Source organism: Plecotus auritus (genome assembly GCF_963455305.1).
Source record: "Plecotus auritus genome assembly, chromosome: 3".
NCBI classification, from domain to species: domain Eukaryota; kingdom Metazoa; phylum Chordata; class Mammalia; order Chiroptera; family Vespertilionidae; genus Plecotus; species Plecotus auritus.
The window spans coordinates 21,395,138-21,409,350 of record NC_137772.1 but is presented as its reverse complement, the minus strand read 5'-3'; positions in this window follow the sequence as shown (position 1 = coordinate 21,409,350).

Sequence of the window (14,213 nt, the reverse complement as noted above, 5' to 3'; positions counted from 1 at the left end):
AAGCTTCTAGGGGCTGGAAAATAATGAGCTTCCCATCTCTCCCACCCCCATCCTCACCGACGCCCCCTCCCTTTCTTCTCACAAGTGCAAAATCACCCAGAAGCTTCTCTCACCACCGGGGCATCTATGTATTTATTTCCTGACGGGGGTGATGGCATTGCTTCCCTTGATTCTCAGAAGCTATAATGCTTTGGCAGCCAAAAATGAAAGTGTTTGTCTTAATTCTGCCCTCTCGGCATGAGCCCTCGCAGAAAATGGCTCGCTGCTTCTGCGGCTGTTGTGGTGGCAAAGATAAACAGCCCATCAGCGCGGAGCTGAAAAGAAATATAGAAAAGGGGATGGGAGTAGTTTAATTACTTTGAATGGCTTTTTGTGTTCTGTGTGATTGCTTCCTATGATACAGTAGTTTCTCATTCTCCATGCAAGCAACGTGTTTCTATTCGGAAGAATAAGATTGAAGCAGGAAATTGGCTTTCAAGAGCAGGAGAGAAAGAAAGGGCTGAGAGGTCGGCTGTTTCCATCCCAGTGTTGCCACAATGGCTGAGCTCAACCAGGAGCTGGGCCAGCTCAGAAACATTTGTGTCCGCGTCCTTGGCCTGCCCTGGAGAACGGAGATGACTTGACACAGGGAATGGCACCCACTGGGGCAAAGACAAAGTCCAACAGGGCTCAGGAGAAGTCAGAGGAGGGGTGAGGATAGTCCACAAGCAAAGCCAGGGTTATTCTGGGGCTGCAAGACAATGCTATGTCCTTTTTCATACCTGAAAAGGTGGGGATTCTGTGTGTGTGCATGCCTACAATTCCCTTTCAAGTTACTTACCACAGGAGAGAGAGATTTTAGGCTCCAGGCTGAAACCTGGGAGAACAATGATCCTTCCCTCCATGCTACTTACCCTTACATGCTTTCCATTTCCATAAATTGAGAGCTTGTGGTTCATAATAATGACAAATAGAGTCACCTTTATATATGACATAAATATATGATCAAAAGAGATACCATCGGGCCATTAGTCACTGACTAAGAATCAAGTGTTCTTACCTGTGCAATCAATATGACCCTTAGCCAAATACACCTATTTTTTCTGTGTAAATTAAATTGCCTTATGAGATCAAAACAACTTGAATACACTAAAGGAGTTTGCTACTAGAATAAGTCCTATGGTAAATCCTTTTGTAATACAAATGATGTATGTTTTTGTAGATTCTAGTTGTGTGTATTGAGTTTCTTAAATTATAGTAAATCTGTACTAGGGACATTTGAGTTAAGGACTGAGATTTATAAGCCCATCCAGAAAATTGAGTGTCCATTGTGTACAGTGCTTTCTCCTACAAGGGGCAATGTTTGGAAAGGAGGAATTAATGACTTTTCTACCCATGAGTTTACAGTTCTAAGAGGGGGAAAACCATCAGGTACTTGGAACTTTTACACAGGCAGGCAGGTCGAACAGCTCCACAAGGCAAGCCCTGCAAATACACTTTGCAATCTTCAAAGTAATATACAGATGATAACATCTACCACTGGTATTACAAGATGCTCATAAATGTGGGGATAAGAAGTTTGGGAAATAAATTCTTATAGGCTCAAATGCTTCCAATGGAAAAAGCAGAGACACCAAGCCCTGAAATGCCATCAGAAAATAGACTCTGAATGAAGGAGTAACTGTATCCTTCAAGTTCAGGATCCCACACAGCACAGGCAAATGTGAAGAACATATAAAGCCAGCTAAAATAGAGGGAGAATTGGGGAGAGTTCACCAGAGGAACATTTCTTGGGACAGTGTAACAGAAAAACTGCTTGGTTCAAGTAGAAATGTGCCTGAGAGGCATTGTAGGAAGTAGAAAAGAAGAAACACACCAATTAAAAACTATAAAACAAAACAAAATGAGAAAGAACTGAACCAGAAACTGTGAGAGGAGACATGTAATATAAATGGACAGTAGACTACACTGTAGTAACAGGGAAACCTGCCTTCTGTGGTCCTTTCTCCTCTTTATTTTCCACAAACCATTCCCTTGAGTGCTCATGTCTTTAAATGCCCTTTCCCACCCAGCTGGTGTGGCTCAGTGGTTGAGTGTCGACCTATGAACCAGGAGGTCACAGTTCGATTCCTGGTCAGGGCACATGCCTGGGTTGCAGACTAAATCGCCAGTGTGGAGTGTGCAGAAGGCGGCTGATTCTCTCTCATTATTGATGTTTCTATCTCTCTCTCCCTCTTCCTTCCTCTCTGAAATCAATAAAAATATATTTTAAAAATAAATGGTCTCTCCTTGGTGTCTTCATGCTGTTCTCGGTTGAGTTCTGTGTCTAGTCACATCAATAGTCATTTTCAACCTCCATGCATTCCTCTGGGAAGAAAGGACCTGAGGGGGAAAGAAGGTAAAAATGACAGAGCTATAGCCCCTATGCAAAAGGTGGGTTCAGATTCATATATGAAGAATCAGCTGTAGTCCAGGCCAACACCTCAAAGCAACAGACAGTGGGAAAGACCCCTTTGCCCCAAATCATCTTCTCCATTGAGCAGTCATGATTTCCAAAGCTCCACAATATTTACTCTTTGTGTAATTTCAATAACAGAAAGAGAGATGTTAAAGAAACACAAATTTGGGGTCCTGAGTGTCTCAGCTAGAAATGGTGTATCCGATTAGAGTATTATTCTCAAGTCCAAGGTCACAGAATGGTACCAGACTTGGAAGTTTTGATGCAGGAGCCACATAGTAGATTGATAGAACTGAGGAAAGAAAGGAGCAAGCAACAGAAAAGGTCATATGGGGCTGCAAACAGTACAGTGTATAAGGTCACATTGTCAGATGTGGTGGCCTGAGACAGATAGAAAGTAGCACCAAGACAATGGGTGGTTAGCAAACACGACCAAGAACACCTTCATTGGAATGGGAGACATGGTAGGGAGTGAAGAAGCCTTGAAAACAAGAACAGACTACTTTACAATTTTATCCCTGATACCTTTTGACCATAAACTTTTGACCACATGTGGATCACAACAACAGCAAAAACCTACAAGAGTTGTCCATTTGACCTTAAGCAAGACCTTGGAAAGAATATCAGTCTGATAGTCCAATTCTAAACCAGCTCTCTCTTAATTAACTAATAACGTGACTTTGGGCAAGTCATCTTACTTCTTTAAGCCTGGTTTTCTCCAGTATACAATAAGAGTGACTTCTAACATTCTCTGATTCCATAATGGCTTTCACCCTTTACTTTAGTTTACGCTAGTCTAGCTGAGTCTAGTTTACTCCAGGTAAAGGAAACAAAATTATAGAGCAAAAGCCTGAATGAATAAATAAATAAACCAAATATTGCTCTACTAATGGGATAGCCTAAAGAGAATGTTACACAAACCACCTAGAGGTCCAAGATCTTAGGTTATCAGTTGCCTGGAAATGTGAATAATGGAGAGAGAACATTGTCTTAAACTATAAAATCTTCAATAGCATGAGCAACATGAAAACAGATTTATTTGTTAAATCTCAAAATACTAGTATTGGGGGACACCCTCTGAAAATTTATAGAGGAAGTTGTTCACCAAAAGGGTAATAAACTTACCAAATGCATTACATCAGCAGGTGGTAAAGGGAGGAAATAAATGTATAAGTAGTTCCAAACATGGTTTTATAAATGACCGAGTCATTACAGACTAGAACATTACAAAGGACTGGCAACATTTAAGGTTGACATCTGGAATACAATAAAGCTGTCTCTGATCCCTAAGGGCCTTCTAAGTCACATAAGGAAGAAAATCAGTTCAGTGTTCTACTGCTGGAAGTACTACAAATGAAAAAACAAAAAACAAAACAAAACAAAAAAAACATCACAACAAAGAAGGGAAGAAAATATTCTGGATTGAGGACAACCAAAAACACTGTAGAGTCTTGAAACATCACTAATACTAGACACTTGGTCCAGCAATGTCATCATGTCCTTGGCTTATGTCTCTAGGAGAGAACTGACATGTGCTAAATTCTAACTTGAGCAATATTGATCCAGGTCATATTAGGTGTTGGCTCTAATAAAGAGATTCTGAAAGAAAGATACCCGTGTTAGTCCAAATTATTATTTATTTTAGTTGTTGTACTTAAGCCCTGTGTACCAACTCCTATAGTTTCTCTTCATGAACTGGGGCTCATCAGATCCTTGGGGCCCCAGCAGTCATCATCCTGCACAACCAATTGAATGTAGGACTTGGACACAATTCTACATTACTGGAAAACCAAAATTTCACCCTCATTTTTCTGGGACCCGTTAGTCTCATTCCAGCTCTGTGCAAGTAAATGTTTCCTCAGTTGAAAACATGTTAATGGGTGTTCTGCCTAGGTAAAGATTTTTGAAATGAGCCCTGAATGCATTTACTTTTCTCCTTGCATTCGTAATCAGCCTGTCATTTCACTATCTGCATTCTGTGTTGGCTGTTTGGGATCATTAGGCAAAACCTAGCCATCGCTGCATATTACTCAGTACGTTTGCTCTAATAAGCTTTCGTAAATAAAACCCGAAGAGATGAAAAAGGCCAGTGTCTGATTACATGCAACCAATTTGGTCTCATTAGGTTCTTATAAGGAGGAAAAGTAAATATAATCTTTATAAATCATACAGCTATAACAAAGATGCCTGGCAAAATCCATTAGTTAAGATAGGAGTGAGGCCATTTAAAGATGTGTAACAGTTTGGTTTATGAAGCTGTTAAGTATTATTTCATCCATTATAAACTTTTACAAAACTCAAAGATCTCATCAGGCAGAGGAAATCATATATTCTAACATGATTCCCAACGGTTTTGGCTTAATAAATTGTCAATAAAAACAATGATAAAAACTAATGCTTGTCTTGAATCTTTTGTTCAAAGACCCCTAAGCAACTCATAAAACATTCATTAATTTTTTCCATAAATGTTCAAGGCCTAAATAAAGTTTATTCAACCTATTTTACCGACTATACCATTGAGGCTAAAACAGATAAAATAATGAACTAAAAAATAAATAAAAACTACAAAATTTAAAGTGAACAGAGAATACTCCCTAAGGTTATTGCTTCTCAAGTCAATGTAAAGTCAGAATTTTCAAAAAAAAAAAGACTACTGGTTCCTTTTTTATTACTTTGCCCTAAGCATATCTTGATTTGATTCTTGGTTGGCAAGTAAGGCAAATGTTGATTGGTTAGGCTTGAATATTGCTTCCCAACTGAAGAATTTGTTTAGGATAAAAATAAACAAGACAACTACCTAGTAAGGAAAGAACTTGGACTTGGAGTCCTGGAGCAAGTCACTGAATGGACCCAGTACCCTCTTAGTGAATTAGGGTTAACAATGCTGTGAAAAGGAAGTAAGATTATTAATATCAGAGAGAAAGAAGTCTTTGAAAACTTCATAGTTCTGCCAAATGTGACCTATTTTCCCTGTATCATTTCCTCTCATTCATTACTACCTATTGTTTTGAGACTTAGTTCCCATCTCCCAAAACTGTCATTTTTTTATAAATACCTTTAAGATTGCCCTTAAGACGTTGCCTAATGGGTAAGTAGGGTGTCCTATCTCAGTACTGGAGAAACTGAGGCAATCTTAATGAGTGAACTCTTTCTCCCCCACCCCAATCTCACTACCTCTAACTAGACATAGAATGTAATTCTCAGAGCTGGCCCAAACCTGCCAGCCAGGGAGGAAACAGGTATTCTAAAGTGCCAGAAAAAGCAGGAAGGGAGGAGCAGCCATCAGCTTTTCTCCCTCTCTCCCCTTCGTTGCCATCTTCCCTGTCATATCACTACCATGCTGCCGCTTTCAGCCCTGACTCCCATTACTAACCTGTGCCACTACTAACCCTAGCCCTTCTCCAATGACACTCCCATCACTGCATGAATGTCAACAGCAGCATGGAAAGGAAGAATTGGGAGGGTTGGAGCAGAGGGAGTAAAATGTGGAGAGGCACGTACAACTTGGACAGTTAAGATCTCAAATGCATTATTCCTGTGCTTCATAGGTGCATGCAAGAAAAGGAACTAAGAGACTCGCTGGTTTTAAATAAATTCTATGAAGTTAAACAACATATAACGTCCAATGGGCAGCATGGGAGAGCTGTGCCTAGAGGGAGCAGGTTGTGATGTTACAAGGTGAGGTGGGCAGAAAGGGGGAGTTGTAGTTTATTCTTTTTTTCTTTTTTCCCCCCTCCACCTTAAATAGCTGTGATGCATCTAAGTACAGAGCTTTTTACAATAGATACAACAGTGCCACCTGGAGGCCAACAAGCAATTGTCCTTCCAGCCAGCAAGAGGCCAGGACTAAAGCTGATTATCCTCATCCCCTGACACTGCCCTAATGAAGCTTCCGTGATCTGGGCTTGAGGACTGCGTCACGGGTAGTTGGAAGAACTGCTTGCAAAACCAAGGGTGCGGGGCTGTCTTTGCTGACATCAGGCAACACACTGCAGCTCCTCTAGTGTGTATTTCCAAAACATAAAAGAAGAAAGGACCTTCTGGATTATAGACCCCAAGCCTCCCCGCCCAAAATTAAAATGCAAATTTCCTTGAGTTTTTCCTTCCTGTGTCCTATTCTTTGCATGTTAAGATAATTCATGCAAATTACATGCATTTTGTTCAGAGGCATCTAATTAGACAGATTAGCTCATTGACTCTATCCTATTTTATTCTTTTGAAAAGAAGGTTATGTCAGGTAGGAGCCTCTCACTCTTCATGGGCATCAGGCACAGAGCCTGTTCCTGTATGAGCAAGAGCTCAGGTGTCTGTGTGGGCAGAGTACGTAAACAACTGCCTTTTGTGTGTACATCACTTTGTGTTTGCAATAGGGGCGTTTTCATGCTTTTGCATCCAAAATCCAGCATAGGTCCATGGGCACCAGTGCAATCAAAGTACATCAGAAGAAGGGAAGTGAAAAGTTAGCTCATAAAGGAGTATGAACAGCTGATTGGCATAACAGATGAACAAAGGAAATGAAAGGGAACAAACATACACACTTCCTCCTTTGTTCTGGAAATGGATTTCAATGGTTGTGGGCACACTGCCAGTCCACATTCCGGGAGAAAAGAAAACTCACTTATCAGGGAAAGATAAACCAGAGATGGGATGCTAATAAGCTCTCGAATTGACAAAAGCATTACAGGTTGCCATGGGAAGAGATCTCCTAAACTCTGAAGGTCATTAGCCCCTGCCTCTAAAAATCCACCAGGTGTGCCAGCCTAGGCTCTAATCAGACAAACAAGATGCCGCGTGAGCAGCATCTGGGGTGACTTCCTGACACTTTTCCTCTCTTAAAGAGTCTGCCAATTCCCAAGAGCCATCCAGATGTGTGTTCAAGTCAAGCACTGTATAACAAACGCTCCCTGCACCAGACACCAGCTGTCCCAGCATGCAGCAGTCTGTGAGCTTTTAGGTTAGAGGGTGCAACTCAAACACCTGCTTATGCCATTTGCTTGTAGCCAGTTAGTGGAAGAGAGGGGGCGGCAAGGCAAGCTGAAGAGCTCTACTTGCCTGTCTCAAAAGAGCAGCCATTACTCAATTCCAGACAGTTGGCTCCTTGAAGAAATGCAGGCACAGTGTTGCTAGATTGTTTTCAAAAGACGCCCGAACATGTATGTGAAATCTCCTGATTTTGAAATGTTGGAAGCAACTCAAAACTGTTAAAACCTTGTGCTGAGCCAAACAAAACTTGGCCAAAGGCCTGATTTGACCTGGAAAATGCCAGTGAAACCCCTGCCTTGGGTCATTCACAGCTCTGGAACATCTGCATTCAAACCACACCCAACTGTTATGCCTTCACTGCTTATTTAGGACAGAAACGTTCACACTTTTGTGCCTTTGTTTATCCTATTTCACCTGTCTGAGTTGGTCTTTCCTCCAGTCTCTGCTTGTCAAAACCCAATATCAAGGGCCAACTCAAATTCAATTTGTTTGTGAAGTATGCCAGAATCACTGCAGTCAGAATTAATCATTCCAGTAACTCTTGGTGTCTGTCTCTGTTCCCACACTTAGCAAAAAATGCCTCATGTCAGTGTGAGTCCCAGTTGTGAGTCCTTGACACCTAGCAATATATTCAATGCAACGCCTCTCCCTCTCTCTCCCTCTGCCCAGGGCCCAGCACAGGGCCTGTGCTGATGGCTGATTTGAATTTCCATTGGGTAATTTACTATATGGGAAGCAATGCATGCAGTTCATTGACTAAAAACTCGGGGCATCTCAAGACAATTTAATCCCAGCTTTGCATTAAACACACCATGTGATGATCTTATGGGATGACAATGCCCAGGTATTTCCAAAACCAGGGCTACATAATGATGATGAAATCAACAGTTATTTGAGTAAAGTTCATCTCCTGCCAGAGCCCAAGGATATGTTATTATTACCATGCTATATTATGACTTTCTAGAGAGCAGAGTTCTTTTTTTTTTTTTTTTATGTTTTCATCCTATATACCCACCACATTTTCTGACACACAACACAGAAGAAATTCAATTAAAAAATGTGTGGCATTTTAACGCTCATCAACAAAACAAGCCAATAATGAGCACCTACTTCATGCAAAAATAAACAGCACATTCTATGATGGGATGTGATACAATGCTCTCGGCCAGTTACAATCTGGTTGGCAAGCTAAAGATATTTAAATGAAAAAAAAAAAATAGTCACACCATCAATACATGGTAACTGCTGGAAAGTATTTGTTGAGCTCCACACATGTGACATGACTCTTCCTGAGTGCTAGGGATTCAAAGAGAATAAGAAGCAGAACCCACCCTCATGGAGCCCTGGTATTGGATAGGGGCATTTGAAATGGAAATATCATTGTGGGTTGAACAGTCGGGAAAAGTGTGATTTGAAATCACAGGAAGCAGGAACCAAGTAAGTTCTAGATGGAAATTGATGGCCTATCATTTTAACATTTTGATGTTAATGGGGGGAGAGTGTTGAATAAATAGAAATGTTTCTAAAGGGAAAATATTCTAAAATGATGCTACTCCTAGATCCCAGAGGCCTTTCTGGGATCTAGGATGTAAAAAAAAATCTCGCTCTCAATCTTGGGATCACACCCTCTTTAGAGCTATATTGCAGCTCCAGGGAAGTCAGAGGGTTGTGAGGTCTGAGAGGAAGAAGAGTTCTGCCTGATGCCTGCAGCTGCCCCAGACTCGTACCACTCTGAGTCACAGATGACAGACGAAGGAACGGTGGGACCCTCTCACTGCCAGTGCTCTTCTCTTTCCCCACACTTTCCTTTGTACCAGCTGGAATTCTTTTTCATTGGTTTGTTTTTAAATTACCAGTAGTTTATGTAACAATCAATAAATATTATTTATGGTAGAAGACAGTAAAAAAAAAAAAAAAGGAAGACAGCGGGACCAACCCTCTGTCCTACTCTAGGATCCTCATGCTCCCATCATGTTGCCAAAACATTGCCTGCTGTTCAGGCGGCAATAACATAAATACCTTAAACTGGGTGGCTTATAAACAACAGAGATTTATTTCTTACTGTATAGAGCCCAGGGAGTCCAAGATCAAAGCACCAGCAAATTTAGTGTCCGCTGAGGCATCCTTCCCCATTGACAGCCATCTGCTCCCTGGGCCCTCACATGGAGGAAGTGACAAGCTAGCTCTCCTGGACCTCTTCTTACAAGGGCACTAGTCCCAATCATCCTCATGACCTAATCACCTCTAATGCCATCACCTGGGGGTTAGGATTTCAACACAGGAATTTGGGAGGGACACAAACATTCGGACCATAGCAGTATAGAAACTCCCAATGCTCTCCTGGATCACCTCTGTCTATCCACAAACTTTATGATCCCTGTTATGGGTAGGGAGAGGGTAGTAGCCTTGACCATTGCCCACCTTTTCCTTTTCCCAACTTAAATTTAGTCAAGTAGCCAGGAAAAGCAGTGAGAAAAGAAGGAAGAATAGTTCTGGTGTCAGGGTAAGTCTTTCTCCTCTAAGTGGGGACATCAGTGTCATAAAATCTAGTTGTGACCCCCTAGCCCATCAAACAGAGCAGCTCATCCATGATATGTGAGAGTGCAAAGCTTAGAATTGCCCTATAAAATGGGAAAATAAATCTAGGAAAGGCCATAAGAAAAAAAGGGGAAAGGGAGAGAATAAAGGGAAGAAGAAAGGAGATTGATATGACAGGTAAAATTTAAAATAAAGATTTATTGAGAGAACCTGAAGTGGACCCCGATCTCAAGATCAAGTGTTGCTGAAAATGAACATAATAACAAGAAAGGGGGGGGGGGGGAAGAGAGTTCAACAGACTCAAATCCCTGCTTCAAAAGCCTATGCTCTGCCAATAATTTATTCTTTTTTAAAAAGGGACAGAAGGAGATCAGAAGATGAGAGAAAAATAATCAACACAAAAATGGAGGTGTCAACCTGAACAGGTTTCAAACTGAAACAAAGAATCTATATGATTAGCAGCAATGGCAATTACATGGAGATATATAAACATCTCAGGCAAATGGTACCAAGCAAAATGAGCACTTCATGGTGCCTTGTGCGTAGCTTGGTCTTTTGATATTTTACATTCTGCCAGCAAAGTTTTTGTCATATTGGATGTGTTTTGTCAAGTTCTTTATTGGGGGATGCTTCCTTATTTAAATAATTTTAACTGCAGTGTTGTTGTTTTTCTTAATCACAAGGGTATTGTTTCTAAAGCAATTGTTTTATGTGCATCTGAAAGCAAAATCGAAGCCCAAGGTGCATTCATTTGTGATCATCCTATTTGTGAGGGGCACTGTGGAAAAAGGCAGAAAACTGCCCTTGAGGACTGTTTTGAGGAGGGATTTTCAGATTCCTCTTCTAAAACAGGGTTGGTGGGTGACCTGCTCTGTCTCTGGATGTTGTTGATTGAAAAGGGCAAATCGCAACTTCACTGGGTTCATCAGAAATAAGGCCCACTGACCCCTCCCACCCTGAAATCAAGCCTCTTTGCCATCAGCCAGCCTTCTGAGCAGCCTGCCATTTGGATGAGAGGAATGAGAATGGGTGACTTTCCAGAAAGAAATGTGATGTCTTGCCATGTGCTTGTTTTTCTGAGGAAGCTGTACCATCCCTGCTTTGGGGTTGAGAGGCTCAGAACCAGCACCTGGAATGAAAAAGAGCTGAACCTTCCTGCGGGATTTATTGAGAGAAGTCTATAGTGGCGTCTTCTCTCCCCCTGCCCGCACCCCACCCCAAGCCCACTCTGCAGGGGCAGGAGCACATCTAGCTGATCCCCCAGGGGTCGTCTGCTGGTTTTGTGGTGGCCCCTGCGCCCTGCAGTCCTCTGCCACGCAGGGAAAGGTGGGCCAGGTTCTTCCCGGTAAAGCAGATGTAAGCACAGCCCTCAGGGAAGAGAGAAACAGCCCCCAAGCCTCGGCTGCAGGGACATCTTGCTTTTTCACACCCACAGACAGGCGTTTCTTCTTTCACAAAGCCCTTCATTCTTCACATATTTAAGTTGATCCAGTAAAGGCGTTGTTCAGAGAGGAAGTGTGTGGGATAACCAACTAGTCATTCCTACAGCAAACGAATTATGGGCCCAAAGAACAATGCAAAGTTTCTTTGCCAATTGTTCGTAGGAGTGTGTTCATTCCAAGCCATCACCGCCTGTGTCTGTCAGAGGGAATCTCTGCATTGGGCTGTAACGAGAAGCATTACCTTCCACTCCTCGACACAGGGTTCCGTGGCGCTGCTCTGTGGCCACTCAGATTGTGCCTCACTTCAGATCCAGCTCAAATCCATAGCCAAGGAGGCTATGGTTATCAGGGCAGGTCTTAAAAGCACAGGCAAGGAGGGAGAAGGGGCTTCAACCTAGAAAAGGAGTTCCTTAGGGGAAAGCACACTTCCTGCAGAATAGAGGGGAGATGCTTCCTATGGTGCTGGGAGAGAGGTCCCTGACAGCTACTGGTAGTTGCCTCCAGGAAAACGTGTGAGGCCACGGAAAGGGGATGGAGAGCAGAAGCCGGTGGTCCCACCCAGCACTTGTCCTGCCAGCACTTACTCTGTCTTTCTGCCTCACAGTCTGCCTCAGACGCAGATGTTGGTTAGCTCTATCTTGCTCAGAACCAAGTCCAAATCCCTAAGCCTAGTTATCCAGAACTGGCCCCAGCAAGCCCTTCCCTGCATTAGCACTTTGGAGTCCCCACTCTGTGTCACACACCTTCTGTCTGCCGCTCCAGGTCCACAGTCTGTCAGTCTCCACTGGGAACCTGACTGGGAAATGTCATCCAATTCCCAGGGATGGTGGCTTCCTGGTTGGGCTTGGCCAATAGGGAGAGATGGGTGGGGGTAGGCAAGAGATCTGAGGGATGCAGCATTGCCATGGCTCCTTCCCTATCTGGTTCCTTGACGCTAACTGTGCCCCTCATCTGAAGGGCACTGCTCCCAAAGAGGTGGCTTCCTCTACACTGCACTTACTGGTTCTAGTGACCGTCCTTTGCTCTTACTCCTAGAGTACTGATGGCAATATCCCCTCCTCTCTCCTCACCACATCTGCTCCAGGTTATGCACCATTACTTGTAAATAAATGCTCCTTCTCTGATCTATGTAGAGTACTCCATCTGTTGCCTGTTGGGACCGTGACTGAAACTCTCCCTCCTTCCACCTCCTTATAGATGAGAAAACTAAGCCACAGAGAGGTTACATTGTTAAGTTTCTCAAGACTTAAAGCTAATAAGTAGTAGAATCAGGATTTGAACCTAAGCAGTCTAGCTCCAGAAACTTCCCTTATAGCCCCTGAGCTAGTAGTGCCTCACTAACACACTAGGTTAGAATTGAATTGTCACTTCTCTGTTCCCATCAAAATCCTACCCATCCCATGAGGAAAGGGCCAAGCTGGCCCTCCTCCATGACATTTTCCTTATCCACACAGCTCCATTATAAGCTCAATTCCCATTAAGCAGAGAGTCTGTGTCACCCCCTTGTACACATACCATGCTGCTTCACCATATCCTTTCCGGATCCATGTGCATATTCTTGTTTCTCCAACAGATAGAAAACCTCTGGGAGGGCAGAAACTGTGGCTTCCACATAAGTCCCATTGTCCACAGTAAATAGAGTGACCTATATTATTTAGAGTGAATAATGAATTGAAAGGGATTTCTATGGCTACTTATATTGTCTATCAAAATGAATAATTACCCCAGTAATTTGTGGATTCTTCTTAAATTTAATTTTTTAAAAAAATTGAGCATTAGAAGAGAAAGGTGACAAACTCTAAATACTAGTAAGTAACAGTCATCTGGAAGCAATTATAGCATTTCCTTTACCAGCAAAGCTTGCTCAAGACTCCTGTAAAAGTCTCACAGTGTATTATTAGCTGCTGCTGAAGAGCCACGATAGCTTGGTGGCTGCAAGAGAAGTTTCTGGAGTTAGACTGCTGGGGTTCGAATCCTGGTTCTGCAACTTGTTAGCTGTAATTTTTTTAAACATACTTTTATTGATTTCAAAGAAGAAGGTAGAGAGAGAGAGAAAGATAGGAACATCAATGATGAGAGAGAATCATTGATTAGCTGCCTCCTGCATGTCCCTCACCAGGATTGAGCCCACAACTTGGGCATGTGCCATGAATGGGAATTAAACTGTAACCTCCTGGTTCATAAGTGGACGCTCACCCACTGAGTTATGCCAGTCGGGCTGTAAGTCTTAAGATACTTAGCAATTTAACCTATCCACAGCTCAGTTTTCTCACCAATTAGATGGGGATAACAGTAGTACTTACCCACCTCATGTTGTGAAGATTAAATAAATTAATACACATAAGCACTTTAAAGAGGACCTAATACATTGTGTTCAACATGTGTCACTTATTATTGCTGAATATGCAACAGTCACATGATAATTCTGTCCTGCCAGGACTCTTCCCAGGAAGTTTCCATGAAAGGCAAGGTAATATTCTAGTATTTATTTACAAAATCTCCACATTAAGGAGCTAATAAGCTCCACAGACTGAATCTCATTCTAGTGAATAACATGTTGATAAAGTATTTTCATGTATAGTTGAAGGAATCTTGGAAGAATATAAGGGAAGATATTTTTAGTAAGTTATACATTTTATAACTGAAGAAACTAAGGTATCAAGGGCATAGGAGAGATTAATTAATTTATAAATGAAACTTTACTTGGTCCCTACAATGTACCCAGTTATGCCCTCAATGTGATGAAGGACACAAACTGTACACCACCTGTCTAAGGTGACCCAGTAGAACAATGGAGAACCCACAATTCTTAC